The 16,368-nt window shown below is 46.1% G+C and overlaps 1 protein-coding gene across 1 annotated transcript in view; it reads right to left on the reverse strand.

Moving 5' to 3' along the window:
* LOC111964034 (astrotactin-2) overlaps nucleotides 1-16,368 on the reverse strand; it is a 798,238-nt gene that overhangs the window by 89,530 nt on the left and 692,340 nt on the right. The gene's annotated exons all lie outside the window — the stretch shown is intronic.

The following is a 16,368-nucleotide window of genomic DNA, read 5'->3' on the forward strand; positions in this document are numbered from 1 at the left end:
TATCGATGGCGGTTAAGATATCGTTTAGGACCTTGAGCGTGGCTGAAGTGCACCCATGACCAGCTCTGAAACCAGATTTCATAGCAGAGAAGGTATGGTGGTATTTGAAATGGTCGGTAATTTGTTTGTTGACTTGGTTTCGAATACCTTAGAAAGGCAGGGTAGGATAGATATAGGTCTGTAGCAGTCTGGGTCAAGAGTGTCCCCCCCTTTGAAGAGGGGGATGACCGCAGCTGCTTTCCAATCTTTGGGAATCTCAGACAACACGAAAGAGAGGTTGAACAGGCTAGTAATAGGGGTGGCAACAATTTCAGCAGATCATTTTAGAAAGAAAGGGTCCAGATTATCTAGCCCGGCTGATTTGTAGGGGTCCAGATTTTGCAGCTCTTTCAGAACATCAGCTGACTGGATTGGGAGAAGGAGAAATGGGGAAGGCTTGGGCGAGTAGCTGTGGGGGGTGCAGTGCTGTTGACCGGGGTAGGGGTAGCCAGGTGGAAAGCATGGCCAGCCGTAGAAAAATGCTTATTGAAATTCTCAATTATATTGGATTTGTCGGTGGTGACAGTGTTTCCTATCTTCAGTGCAGTGGGCAGCTGGGAGGAGATGTTCTTATTCTCCATGGACTTTACAGTGTCCCAGAACTTTTTTGAGTTTGTGTTGCAGGAAGCAAATTTCTGCTTGAAAAAGCTAGCCTTGGCTTTTCTAACTGCCTGTGTATATTGGTTTCTAGCTTCCCTGAAAAGTTGCATATCACGGGAGCTGTTTGATGCTAATGCAGAAAGCCATAGGATGTTTTTGTGTTGGTTAAGGGCAGTCAGGTCTGGAGAGAACCAAAGGCTATATCTGTTCCTGGTTCTACATTTCTTGAATGGGGCATGCTTATTTAAGATGGTGAGGAAGGCATTTAAAAAAAATAACCAGGCATCCTCTACTGACGGGATGAGATCAATATCCTTCCAGGATACCCCGACCAGGTCGATTAGAAAGGCCTGCTCGCTGAAGTGTTTCAGGGAGCGTTTGACAGTGATGAGTGGAGGTCGTTTGACCGCTGACCCATTACGGATGCAGGCAATGAGGCAGTGATCGTTGAGATCTTGGTTGAAAACAGCAGAGGTGTATTTAGAGGGAAAGTTGGTTAGGATGATATCTATGAGGGTGCCCGTGTTTACGGCTTTGGGGTGGTACCTGGTAGGTTCATTGATAATTTGTGTGAGATTGAGGGCATCAAGCTTAGATTGTAGGATGGCTGGGGTGTTAAGCATGTTCCAGTTTAGGTCGCCTAGCAGCACGAGCTCTGAAGATAGATGGGGGGCAATCAGTTCACATATGGTGTCCAGAGCACAGCTGGGGGCAGAGGGTGGTCTATAGCAGGCGGCAACGGTGAGAGACTTGTTATTAGAGAGGTGGATTTTTAAAAGTAGAAGTTCAAATTGTTTGGGTACAGACCTGGATAGTAGGACAGAACTCTGCAGGCTATATTTGCAGTAGATTGCAACACCGCCCCCTTTGGCCGTTCTATCTTGTCTGAAAATGTTGTAGTTAGGGATGAAAATGTCAGAATCTTTGGTGGTCTTCCTAAACCAGGATTCAGACACGGCTAAAACATCCGGGTTGGCAGAGTGTGCTAAAGCAGTGAARAAAACAAACTTAGGGAGGAGGCTTCTAATGTTAACACGCATGAAACCAAGGCTATTACGGTTACAGAAGTCATCAAAAGAGAGCGCCTGGGGAATAGGAGTGGAGCTAGGCACTGCAGGGCCTGGATTCACCTCTACATCACCAGAGGAACAGAGGAGGAGTAGGATAAGGGTACGGCTAAAAGCTATGAGAATTGGTCGTCTAGAACGTCTAGAACAGAGAGTAAAAGGAAGTTTCTGGGGGGCGATAAAATAGCTTCAAGGAATAATGTACAGACAAAGGTATGGTAGGATGTGAATACAGTGGAGGTAAACCTAGGTATTGAGTGATGATGAGAGAGATATTGTCTCTAGAAACATCATTGATGTTGGGTGGTGGGTGGTGGAACTGAAAGGTTGGATAAGGTATAGTGAGCAGGGCTAGAGGCTCTACAGTGAAATAAGCCAATAAACACTAACCAGAACAGCAATGGACAAGGCATATTGACATTAAGGAGAGGCATGCTTAYRCYAGTGATCATAAGGGTCCAGTGAGTAGAGGTTGGTTGGGGTCACGGCGATTCAGACAGCTAGCCGGGCTATCGGTAGCAAGCTAGCATAGGATGGAGGTCTGTTTTTAGCCACCTCGTCCGTTTCCGTCGGTAGATTAGTGGGGTTCCGCGTGGCGGAGGGGATCAATCCAATTGGCAAAATAGATATAGTTATAGTGACCCAAGAAAAATTGTCCGATAGACTTATTCAGATAGCAGCCGATAAGACAGCTAACGATTAGCGGGCCCCAGATGAGCGTTCAGCTAACGTTGCGACGGAGGTGCCAGTTGGATAACTCCCTCGGGCAGATAACGTCGGTAGTCAGTCGTGAAGGCCTGGTGGGGCTCCGCATTGGCAGTAAAACGGGTCCGGATAGGTGATTGTAGCCCAGGAGTGGCTGATGGAACTCTTCAGCTGGCCAGCTCCGGAATAATTGATGTTTGCTCCATGATTGACGTAAGCCAATAGACACACGGGTGGCAGCTAGCTAGCTGCGAAATCAAGGTGTAAATGTCCAGAGCTTGCGGTTGAAATCCGGGGATATGGAGAAAAATAGGTGTTCTGGTCTGAGTCGCGTTGTACAAAAGTGGCGATAGATTATCGAGCTAAAGGAATAGCTGATGACCACAAACCGTGGTTAGCTGAAAAAAAAAAAATGCAAATGAATTACTTAAAAATCATACAATGTGATTTTCTGGATTTCTGTTTTAGATTCCGTCTCTCACAGTTGAAGTGTACCTATGATAAAAATTACAGACCTCTACATGCTTTGTAAGTAGGAAAACCTGCAAAATCGGCAGTGTATCAAATACTTGTTCTCCCCACTGTATGTCCGCGCAGACCTGCTCACTTGCCACAATATCTCGACAATTATGGCGATGGCTACGAGTCAAAGCACAGACTACCACACACATCCACATACCACTCCTATGAGGGAGAGTAGCTAGAGGGTTTTCTTGAGCACTTGAGACAGGATATACTGCAGTCAGTGCCCTTCTTCCCCCGACCACCGTCGCCTGTACTTACCTGATGGACACTGCCAGGTGTCACCTGACCGTCTCAGCCAGTCCTCTCCTCTTACAACTGAAAGACGTCTTAGAGGGGGAGAACGGTGACCTGTGTCACCAAGCTTCCGAAGAAGTTAATGGCATATCAGAGATCATCATGCAACAAATACTACACCAGAAGTGCCAGAATGAGTTTCTGCGGTGCCAGCACGACCAGCTCATTGACGCCAGATGTCAGATGCTCGAGACGCAGTGCCGTTCCACATCAGCTTCACCATTAGCTCCAGTCTCAGAACCAACCCCTGCTGTGTAGTCCCCCACAGTGGTGCTACAGCTTTCTCCAGGGCCAGTGGAGCTACCAGAACTCATCCTGGTGGAGCACCCTGCCACTGTGCTCCAGCCGACCCCAGCCATGCTCCTCCAGCCTGTTCCGACAATGGAGTGCAAGTTAGTAGTGGGGCCTACTACACCGACTCCAGTCTTGGAGCTTCAGCTTGCCACTCCCACATCTCCTGTCGCAGAGTCTCAACAGGTTCCCACAGTTGTGCCATCGCCGTCTCCAGTGACACAGGTTCTGCCGACCCCTGTTTTGGGCCCAAGATTTCCTATACCAGTAGGCCCAGAGCTTTCCATCCTGATAGATCTAACATCCCCTAGCTCACAGTGTGTAGGCCAGTCAGGCCCCAAGTCAGTAGCCCTGTCAGACCCCAAGTCAACAGCTCTGTGCACTCAGTGTCTCCCTCTCTTTCAGGTGTGCCTGTCCTGAGATCATCACCTGTCACTGCTGTGGAGATCCAGCCGACCCCAACTTCTGTTCCTGGGGCCTCTCGTTGCCGCTGGAGCTCTGCTGCTGCAGACCTGTGGTCACTAATTCTGAGAGCTTCGTCGAGGCCTGTGGCCAAACCTCCGCCGTCTGCCGTGCTGAGACCATCGTCGAGGCCTGTGGCCAAACCTCCGCCGTCTGCCGTGCTGAGACCATCGTCGAGCTCTGCTGTTGCAGCCTGACCTCCTGACCCGGAGCCCTCACCTCGTCCCTCTGCCTGGGTCCGGGCCTGTCCGGTGGCCATCGCCCGTTTCTGCTTCGTGGCTCCATTCTGTAGTAATTGCTACCGGCCTTAAGCCAGCACCTAAGGTTTCTTATTATATTCATGGGCCTTCGATTCTCTACCCCTATTTTTCAGTCTGAAAACTTATGTCATATTTCAGTTTTTTATTTTTAATACATTTACAAAAATAAAATAAAAAACGTTTTTTGCTTTGTCATTATGTGTATTATTGTGTGTAGATTGATGAGGGGGAAAATCAAATGTAATCAATTTTAGAATAAGGCTATAAATTAACACAATTTGGAAAAAGTCAAGGGGTCCACATACTTTCTGAATGCACTGTAGACAGGTGTGTGCCTTTCCAAATCATGTCCAATGAATCAATTGAATTGACCACAGGTGGACTCCAATCAAGTTGTAGAAACATCAAGATGATCAATGGAAAGGATTAATCTGAGCTCAATTTCGAGTCTCATAGCAAAGGGTCTGAATACATATGTAAATAAGGTATATCTGTTTAAAATTGTTTATACATTTGCAAACATTTCTAAAAAAGAATCAATTTGAGAATAAGGCTGTAATATAACAAAATGCAGAAAAAGTCAAGGAGTCTGAATACTTTTCAAATGCACTGTATATTCACAAAAATATATGGGGGATTGGAAATGATGCAGACAATTACATTGGACTCTACAATCTGCACAATTAAAGCTGATCTACACCCTAAATAATGTATTTAAAAAAGTATCTGTTATTCAATGGGCTAACAGCAGTAATGCGAAATTCAATGTTTCATCAAATAATGTCATAATATGTATTTTTGATACCTTAAGTCTTAAAATTCAAAGTCAAATAGCTAAATGATCCTTGCTATGACCATCTTAAAACAATTCCATATGTTAGCTTAGTAGAAACCCCCCTCCCCTGGCTTAGACAGGGCTTAGACTCCAGAGGGTTAATCACCTTCCCTCTTCTCACGACACGGACACTACGCTACCACGGAAGCAGACAACTCGCTCTGAGTGTGTCATGTTTTGTCATTTATTTTCATGTCTTGTCCCTGTGCTTCCCTCTGCTGGTCTTATTAGGTTCTTTCCCTCTTTCTCTCTCTCTCTCTCCTCCTCCCTCTCTCCCTCTCCCGCTCTCTCTCTCTATCGTTCCGTTCCTGCTCCCAGCTGTTTCTCATTCTCCTAACGACCTCATTTACTCTTTCACACCTGTCCCCTATTTTGCCCTCTGATTAGTACAACACTTTTCTCCCCTCTTTTTTCCGCTCCTGTCCTTGTCGGATTCTTGTTGATGTTTGCTGTCCTGCGTCCTTGTTCCGCCCTGTCTGTTTTTGCCTGGAATAAAGACTCTGTTTCTTTAAGTCGCTTGTTGGGTCCGCATTAATCAGCATAACAGAAGAATCCGACCAAGATGGACCAGCGACTATGGATTCTCTCAACACTGCCGTCGAGTTCCAGAGCAATGCTCGCAACCACGAGCAGGAATGTTTGCTGCGTCTCATGCCGTTAAACCCGGCCGCTCAGGTCTCCGATCTCTCTGGACAGTTTCAGAGTCTTCGTCTCGTGCCACCAGAATCTTCCTGTCTTCCAAGTCTCCGGAACCTAGGGTTAATAACCCACCCTTTACTCTGCTGGCAGCCCACTGAGTGTCGCTCCTTTCTCACCCAGTTGATGATTTGTTTTCTCTCTCCAGCCCAACACGTACTCAAGAGAGAGAGCTCGGATCGCTTACTCATAATCACTCCTTACTGGTCGGGCTCGGAGTGGGCACAGCCATCTGGGAGGCAAGGGCTGAGTTTCTATCGTTATCTGAACTTTAAAGAGGAGATGATACGGTTTTTGATCGTTCAGTTTTGGAGGAGGCTTCCAGGTCCTGGCTTCCCTATGTCAAGGTGATCGATCCATAACGGATTACTCTATAGAGTTTCGCACTCTTGCTGCCTCCAGTGCTGAACGAGCCGGCGTTGCTCGCTTGTTTTCTGGAGGGACTCCCCGCTGAGGTTAAGGATGAGATTCTCTCCCGGGAGGTTCTTCAGCGTGGACTCTTTGATTGCACTCGCCATCCGTATAGAACGACGGGTAGATCTTCGTCACCGGAGCTCGTGGAGGAGAGCTCGCGTTAACGGTGTTTCCCTCTCCGCATCTCAACCATCTCCCCCCCCGGCTCAGAGACTGAGCCCATGCAGCTGGGAGTATTTGCATCTCGACTAAGGAAGAGGGAACGAGAATCACCAACCGCCTTTGCCTCTATTGCGGTCTGCTGGACATTTTGTCATGTCATGTCCAGTAAAAGCCAGAGCTCATCAGTAAGCGGAGGGCTACTGGTGAGCGCTACTACTCAAGTCTCTCCATCAAGATCCTGTACTACCTTGTCGGTCCATCTACGCTGACCGGTTCGGCTGCTTCCTGCAGTGCCTTGATAGACTCTGGGCTGAGGGTGTTTTATGGACGAAGCATGGGCTCGGAAACATGACATTCCTCTCAGACAGTTAGAGAAATCCACGCCATGTCGCCTTAGATGGTAGTCCTTCCCAGTATCAGATGTGAGACACTACCTTAACCCTCACAGTATCTGAATCACTGTGAGACTATTTCATTTTTTGATTTTTCGTTCACCTTTTACACCTGTTGTTTTTGTCATCCCTGGCTAGTATGTCATAATCCTTCATAATTGGACTAGTAATTCTTTCCTATCCTGGAACGTTCTTGTCATTGAAGTGTTTAATGTCTGCTATCCCTCCTGTTTCTTCTGTCCCCTCTACTCAGGAGGAACCTGGTGATTGTCAGGAGTGCCGGAGGAATATCATGATCTGCGCACGGTCTTCAGTCGGTCCAGAGCCAACTCCCTTCCTCCTCACCGGTCGTTTATGATTGATCTCCTTCCGGGGACCACTCCCCCTCGGGTAGACTATACTCTCTGTCGCGCTCCGAACGTAAGGCTCTCGAAGTTATCTTTCTGTTCTCTCGACGCCGGTACCGTGGTGCCTTCTTCCTCTCCCCGGAGCGGTTTTTCTTTGTTAAGAAGAGAGGACGTACTCTGCGCCCCTGCGGTATTATCGAGGCTGAATGACATAACGGTAAGAATCGTTATCCGCTTCCCTTATGTCGTCAGCCTTCGAGATTTTGGAGCCAGGTTCTTTACTAAGTTGGACCTTCTAACGCTTACCATCTCGTACGCATCAGAGGGGGGACGAGTGGAAGACAGCGTTTAACACTCCTTAGGGCATTTTGAATACCGGGTTTTGCCGTTCGGTCTCCAAAGCTCCAGCTGTCTTTCAGGCATTAGTTAATGATGTACTGAGAGACATGCTGAACATCTTGTTTTCGTTTACCTTGACGATATCCTGATTTTTCACCGTCTCTCGAGATTAGTTCAGCACGTTCGCGTGTACTCCAGCGCCTTTAGAGAATTGTCTCTACGTGAAGGCTGAGAAGTGCGCCTTCATGTCTCCTCTGTCACATTTCTCGGTTCTGTTATTTCCGCTGAAGGCATCAGATGGATCCCGCTAAGGTCCAGGCTGTCAGCGATTGGCCCGTTCCTTAGTCACGTTTCGAGTTGCAGCGCTTTCTCGGTTTCGCTAATTTCTATCGGCGTTTCATTCGTAATTTCGGTCAAGTGCTGCCCCTTCACAGCTCTGACTTCCGTCAAGTCTTGCTTTAAGTGGTCCGGTTCCGCCCAGGAGCTTTGATCTCCTCAAGAAGCGTTTTACATCCGCCCTATCCTTTACTCCTGACGCACTAAAACAATTCATTGTCGAGGTTGACGCTTCAGAGGTGGGCGTGGAGCCATTCTGTCCCAGCGCTTCCATTCTGACGATAAGGTCCATCCTTGCGCTTACTTTCTCATCCCTGTCGCCATCGGAACGCAACTATGATGTGGGTAAGCGCAACTGCTCGCCATCCGCTTACCATAGGCAATGGCGACAGTGTTGGAGGGGGCGACCGTCCCTTTGTCGTTTGAGATGACCATAAGAACCTTGAGTACATCCGTTCGGCCAAACGACTTAATGCACGTCAAGCTCGTTGGGCTGTGTTTTCGCTCGTTTCGAGTTCGTGATTTCCTATCGCCCGAGAATAAGAACACCAAGCCTGATGCCTTATCTCGTCTCTTTAGTTCTTCTGTCTTCTACCGACCCCGAGGGATTTCCCTGAAGGGCGTGTTGTCGGGTTGACTGTCTGGGGAATTGAGAGACAGGTAAAGCAAGCACTCCCACACTGCGTCGCCCGCGCTTGTCCTAGTAACCTTCTGTTCGTTCCGGTCTCTACTCGTCTGGCTGTTCTTCAGTGGGCTCACTCTGCCAAGTTAGCTGGCCACCCGGCGTTCGGGGTACGCTTGCTTCTATTCGCCAGCGGTTTTGTGCGCTACTCAGAGCGTGACACGCGCCGTTTCGTGGCTGCTTGTTCGGACTGCGCGCAGACTAAGTCAGGTAACTCTCCTCCTGCCGGTCGTCTCAGACCCTTCCCATTCCTTCTCGACCATGGTCTCACATCGCCTTAGACTTTATTACCGCTTGCCTTCGTCTGCGGGGAAGACTGTGATTCTTACGGTTATCGATAGGTTCTCTAAGGCGGCACATTTCATTCCCCCGCTAAGCTTCCTTCCGCTAAGGAGACGGCACAGATCATCATTGAGAATGTGTTGCAATTCAGGCCTCCCGTTAGACGCCGTTTCAGACAGAGGTCCGCAATTCACGTCACAGTTTTGGAGGGAGTTCTGTCGTTTGATCGGTGCTTCCGTCAGTCTCTCTTCCGGGTTCATCCCCAATCTAACGGTCAAGCAGAAAGGCCAATCAGTCGATTGGTCGCATATTACGCAGCCTTTCTTTCGAAACCCTGCGTCTTGGGCAGAACAGCTCCCCTGGGCTGAGTACGCTCATAACTCGCTTCCTTCGTCTGCTACCGGCTATCTCCGTTTCAGAGTAGTCTTGTACCAGCCTCCTCTGTTCTCGTCCCAGCTCGCCGAGTCCAGCGTTCCCTCCGCTCAGGCTTTTGTCCACTGTGTGAGCGCACCTGGAGGAGTCAGGTCTGCACTTTGCCGTTACAGGGCGCAGACTGTGAGAGCCGCCAATAAACGTAGGATAAGGAGTCCTAGGTATTGTCGCCTCAGAGAGTGTGGCTTTCCACTCGCAACTCCCCCTTACGACAGCTTCTCGCAAGTTGACTCCGCGGTTCATTGGTCGTTCCGTGTCTCTCAGGTCGTCAATCCTGTCGCTGTGCGACTGCTTCTTCCGCGACATCTTCGTCGCGTCCACCCTGTCTTCCATGTCTCCTGTGTCAAGCCTTTTCTCGCGCCCCCGTTCGTCTTCCCCCCCCCCCCCCTCCTTGTCGAGGCGCACCTATTTACAAGGTACGGAAGATCATGATATGCTTCTCGGGACGTGTCACCAGTACTTAGTGGATTGGGAGGTTACGGTCTGAGGAGAGGAGTTGGTTCATCTCGGACGTGCTGGACCGTTCGTTGATTGATGATTTCCTCCGTTGCCGCCAGGGTTCCTCCTCGATGCGCCAGGAGGCGCTCGGTGAGTGGGGGTACTGTCATGTTTTGTCATTATTTTCATGTCTTGTCCCTGTGCTTCCCTCTGCTGGTCTATTAGGTTCTTTCCCTCTTCTCTCTCTCTCTCTCTCCTCCCTCTCTCCCGCTCTCTCTTCTCATCGTTCCGTTCCTGCTCCAGCTGTTTCTCATTCTCCTAACGACCTCATTTACTCTTTCACACCTGTCCCCTATTTTGCCCTCTGATTAGAGTCCCTATTTCTCCCTCTGTTTTCCGCTCCTGTCCTTGTCGGATTCTTGTTTGATGTTTGCTGTCCTGCGTCCTTGTTCCGCCCTGTCGTGTTTTTGCCTGGAATAAAGACTCTGTTTCTTTAAGTCGCTTTTGGGTCCGCATTAATCAGCATAACAGAGTGAGTGCCTGAGAGTTTTGCTGTCCTATAATTTTCATGTTTTGAATTCTCTGACAGTAGACGTGTTATGCCACAGGAACTTGTCGGTGGGCTCTTGTCAGATGGATGTCTACACTTCTAAAGAAAAGGAAAAAATACTTTTGTTGTCCATTTTCATTGTTGTGTGTCATAAACTTGACTGACTCCATGATAGCAACTCTCAACATTTCCGTTGACTGTTCTACACTGACACTACAAGCCAAGGGACTGAATTACATAATACATTTGCTACGATTACCTGAAAAAAACGACAATTTTGTATCTAGCATTCCCTCCAGTGACATGGGAAGGGAAGAAAATGAGCTAACTTTCAAATTAAATGTTGATGAAGATTAGGGATATGATCATTGCAGATTTGGCCACAGAGAGTACACTGCAGACTGCGCTCACTCGCTGCCCTTCCTTGTCATCTCCATCTTGACATTCTCATTGGTTGTCAGACATCATGCAGGGAGCTGGCCCAAGTCCCCAGATCATGACTATGATTAATAAATAATAATGGAGAGATCACAGCTCTATTTATAGACAGGCAGTTCAACCTTCACCTCACTTCACACACTGACCACGGTCGTCCTCCTCAAGCCAAGACCACTACGTCATCCTTTCACACCTTCCTCTCACCACCTTACTATGAAATATTAACACTGGTATACTGTATGTTTGGAGGTTGGGGATGATGGGGAAAGTATCACCTGTGTATTTCATCAGTGGACAGCGATACATCTGGGTGCTTTTTCTCTGAAGTAGACAGTACACTATTAGTATTGGTAGTTACACCTGCATACTGTGTCTATTAGAAACACCGTATCTATTAGAAACACACCTGCAAACATGACGGTGATACTTAAATTCTGTGTCATTATAGGATAAGACTGCCTAACACACCATCTCTTCTGTACAATGTTCTAGAAGTATTGTGTGTAGCCCAGAAGTATAAAGCCTGTATGTCTCTTTAAAAATGACATTAAAAGGGAGGGAAAGGGGGATACCTAGTCAGTTGTCCAACTGAATGTATTCAACACGCTCACAATCTTTATGCCATACTGTATCATTGGGGAAAGCCCCACCGATGTGGCTGGATGTTGAATCCAGTCCAACGTGTGTGTGTTTCTATGTGTGTAGGTGTGCAGGGAGGGAGATGCAGTTAGGCAGGCACACTGGGTGCCTGTGAAGTCAGGGCGGGCTAGGTGGAATATTTCCTGGGGGCGACACCTGACAGCGGTGGGGTGGATGCGCCCTGGCACTTCTGTACATCCATGTCACTGTGGATAAAGTCACCGCCTGTGATGAAGAACTACAGCACTGCTGCCACTGTCAGGGACAGGAGTTCTCTATACTTCTATTCCTGTGTCCTCCTCTGTCTCCCTGCACTCACTGAACAGACAGCTGGGGACAGGTGGGATGCCCACCGGTTGTCTGAGGTGGAGGTGCCAGCACCCTTGTCGTTGTCAGGCACATGGTATGAGATGAGATGCATGTCCAGAAAGCAAGATGAAGCTGTGGTTCTCTCTCTGCTTGGGTAACAATCAAGAAGTCCAATTGGGACTTGGGGCGTGGTCTGAAGTGAGTCGAAAGTGGCTCTCCTCTCCTTTTCTTCGATTGGAGACGCAGGATCTGGCAAACTCTGTTATAAAATGTCAATTGGACACCTGTTAGCGTTAGTAAGTAAGTGCCGGTGGAATGAGAGAACATGAGACTGAGACAGCCAAGGTGGAGACAGTGTGAAGGGCTAGTAGTGGCTTGTATTGTAGGAGAAGCATGGCACAATGCCCAGTGAGAGTCATCAGATCGGAACTGTGTGTAGGCTGCTTACTTCATTACATTTAGCATGTTACCCACTGTCATACCGGACACCCACGCAGGGCGGGGGGCACACAGGCCCATACGCCGGTCATCGATGTCTTTTTTTTGGTACAATTTATTTGTATTTTAAAACAATACCATCACACCTGCCCATACACACCTGCTCACAACCCCATCTCCAGCGTCCGCATCATTCTCCACCACATGGCCTCAAACTGCACCATTTTGTTTCTCTCCATCGCCCACACACTTTCAACATTTAGATAATAAAGCTTTTGACCTTTCCATTGTGTTAACGATGGAGGATTGGTTGATTTCCAGTTAAGTATACGTTTTTTCAAGATGATTGACAAGAAAAGTGTTGTCCAACTTATCTGGTATCTCACTGCACCCTCATATGCCATGTCTTGAAATATGCAGACAGACGGATTAAAAATACATTTATATTGTAATACTTCTGACAGGCAACTTTCTAACTCCGCTCATAACTTTGACTTTCTAGCGTCCCCAGAAGGTATGAATTATTGAGTCATTGTCAGTTTTACATTTAAGACATGACTCTGACATTGTGCAGTCGAATTTGTGAATTTTTCTGTATAATTAAACCTATACATTGGTTTATACTGAATTAAGTGTACATTTTCGTAAACTGTAATTTCATTAGTCATGTTCCAACATTCCCTCCATCTTGTGCCAATATCAGTTATTTCTAAGTCTTGGTTCCAATAGTTAATTTTTCCCCCCGAAGAGATAGTCAGCTGGATAGGCTCTCTGCAAGGTTTTGTATATCGTACCCATCTTATAAATATCATTTTCTGACTCAAATAGGATTCCCCAAAGACTGCTCTGATGTCCAAAAGATTTCAAATCAAAATATCCTGATATGAAACTTTTAAGTTGCATCCATTTGAAAATATCTACATTGGTCAGTCCAACATTGCTTTAAATGTATTTTTTAATACATCATTTTGACAGTAACCCTCCATAAAGTCATTCATAAACCTTTTTTAATTTCCATATGTAGGAAGCTAAGTGCTTTTTAAAAATGTTTTTTTTCTTGGGCTTCAGGAATGTGACTGAAAAAGTGCTTCAGGCATTGAATTATTTATATATTTTTTACTGATTGAAAGAAAGGGAACATCGGTGAACAAATGCCGTGGTCAAGGCTTGGACGGCGCCAGTGCAATGCGTGGAGTTTACTCAGGTGTTCAAAAGAGTATGTCAGACCGAGACCCTAATGCTTCTTAGGTCGTTCTTTATGAGATTTAGTTTAAATAAACGATCTCTCTGCAGAAGTTAGTTACAGGGATGGTAAAAGCTTGATTGCGGTAGCAATGTCACGTGTCCCTATGGTTCTATTTAGTCCTTTTTCTTTATTCCCTTGTGTGTACTTTATTTTGAATATATTAACCGAGATGTGCTTTAAATATTTATCCTATCTTGTGCTGTGTTTTAGTATTTCTTATTTGAGTGACTTCCTTTTCTTTGAATTGTTTAATCTCCTTTTGTGAGTTTGTCTCGTTGTGAGAATGAGTGTGTTAATCAGGGACCTGAGCCACCACGCCCCACACACCTGAGAAGCATTGGGGCTAATGAGCAGTCCCTGCACAAAAGGCAGCTCTCAGGTGTATGTAAACTTCCGACTTCAACTAGATACAGTTGAAGTTGGAAGTTTACATACACCATAGCCAAATACATTTAAACTTAGTTTTTCACAATTCCTGACATTTAATCTTAGTAAAAATTCCTTGTCTTAGGTCAGTTAGGATCACCACTTTATTTTAAGAATGTGAAATGTCAGAATATAGATAGAATTGTTTAACTTGGGTCAAACATTTCGTGTAGCCTTCCACAAGCTTCCCACAATAAATTGGGTGAATTTTGCCCCATTCCTCCTAACAGAACTTCTGACCCACTGGAATTGTGATACAGTGAGTTATAAGTGAAATAATCTGTCTGTAAACAATTGCTGGAAAAATTACTTGTGTCGTGCACAAAGTAGATGTCCTAACTGACATGCCAAAAATATAGTTTGTTAGCAGGAAATTTGTGGAGTGGTTGAAAACCGAGTTTTAATGACTACATACACTTAGGTTGGATGTATGTAAACTTCCGACTTCAACTGTAGTAGGCTACACTGCATCAGCGGTGATTGGGGGGTGGAGTGGGATGCATGCCAGCAAAGCCACAACACAAAACAATACATTAATTGCACTATAACAGTGACCACATACTGTTAGGGCCTAACATAAAGCTGTCCCAGCGGCAGTCCCAACATCTTACCACTGCTACACCTGGCTATCATTGGAGCCTTGTCTGGCCGCGAAACAGTTAATTCAGCCTCATTTAATGCCTTTAAAAAAAAGCATAGCTGATATGGCTGACTTGCTTAAACAAATGTGGTTTCTAATGACAATTGAGATGTATAAACTATGGCATAAAGGGACGAAGTGGATAAGAGGCAATCCATAATTTCGATTAAGACATTAATGAGCGAGCTAGGACGGACGTAATGTTAGTCAATATAACTATTTGTTTAGCACTTTTGAAATGTACAGCGACAGAATTCAGAACATGGGCCGTTCTTAGTGTTCTCCCTGTACACCAAGTCAGAACCGTAAGATAAATAAAAGGTGGCATATAAGCAGTGGCTGCATGTCCACCACCAAATCAGAACAGTAGGCAAAATTAAGAGGGGTAAATAGACCAAATTATTAGGGTGAGGCGCATGGGCTACTAACATCTTACTACACAATATTCTTTCTTAGCTACAGTATACATATCTCCCTGGCATATTATATAATTTATGCAGCAGCATACAATACATTTTTGGACTCACCTTGTTGTGCTGTGCTCACTTGAACAGGAAGGTGGTGTGACGGTCCTTCGTGGGCAAAATACTTGGAAAAGAGCCCCTTAATCCCAGATTTGGGACCACAAAGCCACTGATTCCTTCCAAACCACTCATTGTTGAATTTTGAATTTCCAACTTGTGTAATATTTATGTCCAATGGCCGATAAGCACCGATATGTTTAATAATTTCTCTTCATATGACAAGGAATTGCCAGTAGATTGTCGACTTGATTCATGACGATGCTAAGATTTTGAAAAATATGATGTTGACATGATCAGTCCAATCAAAGCTAGTGTACATATAACATGATTTGATGTAATTTTATCTGTGGCCAATGACCTTGATCCTTCTTGGATGGGCACTTCTAATGCAACTCTATGGCGGCACCCAAGGTGCAAGAATTTGAGGTCTCCCCTTAGACTTGGCGGTGACATAGTATCCCCATTAATGCCAGAACACTGAGCCAATCACGGCGCAATGCTCCGTATTTTCTGCTGGCTTGCCCCACCACCACTGAGCTAGGCTGAAACACCTGCATTTTGGAGATACCTTACTCAAAAAAAAGAGACTGTGTTTGTATGCGGCTTTATTAACTCAATTATATATTATTTTTTACATTGTTTGCAAACTGATATGGACACGTATTAATGCCAAAATAACATGCAAAACAGGCAAATGGCAGGTCGGCCACTTCACCGCATAATGGAACAATCCCTAGTAAGGCGGCGTTAAGAGGGTGAACTGGCTTATTTGGCATTAAGACTGGTTTTACGCACAACTTTCTGTCCAAGCTGGGAGAGAGCGCAAGGACGGCTCAAGTCATGCAGGCTAAAACCACATTTCATTGGTCGCATACACATATTTAGCAGATGGCAATGCGAGTGTAGCGAAATGCTTGTACTTATACAGGAGTTATATTTAAAAACAGAATTAGGGCCCGAATTCCCTTGCAAGTGGTCGAGAGAAACTGCGTTATGCCAGTGATGGTACCTTGCAATAATCAGTTTCATCTCATTCATCAAAACTCATGGGTTTTCACTTTAGGGTGAGGTGTGCTCTCTCGGAATTCACTTGCTGCACCTGAACGAAAAAAAGTATTCTCACATTTACCTTAAGGGCAACACGCTATCGGGTTGCACTCCTGTCTCGATGTATGAAATATTAAAAAATACATACACATGCTGCACGTGGGCCCCTGGTCTTGGCAGCACTTGGCTGTTAAATAAATGTGCCTCCCGCTTCCAGTCCTGAAGTATGTCAGCCCCTAAAGCACAGCACAGCATAGCAAAGCCAGAGGTTACCTGGAGTTGGGCTATCAATGTTTTCCCAGTTTACCCCCTGAAGAATGTCTCCAGCTATATTGAGCTAAAGGCTGTACTGCCACCTGCTGGCCCAGAGTGTAAACAGGGGAACCCCTCACAATCCCAGAGTCCTCTTAAACGAACTTGTCTGCCAATGAAATGAAGAACTAGTCAGGTTAAAGGCGTTATAAAGCTACAGTTTATATAGAGGTGCTAAAGTGAATGTGAAAACGTGTGTGC

Source organism: Salvelinus sp. IW2-2015, linkage group LG5, assembly GCF_002910315.2.
Source record: "Salvelinus sp. IW2-2015 linkage group LG5, ASM291031v2, whole genome shotgun sequence".
Classification (NCBI taxonomy): Eukaryota; Metazoa; Chordata; class Actinopteri; order Salmoniformes; family Salmonidae; genus Salvelinus; species Salvelinus sp. IW2-2015.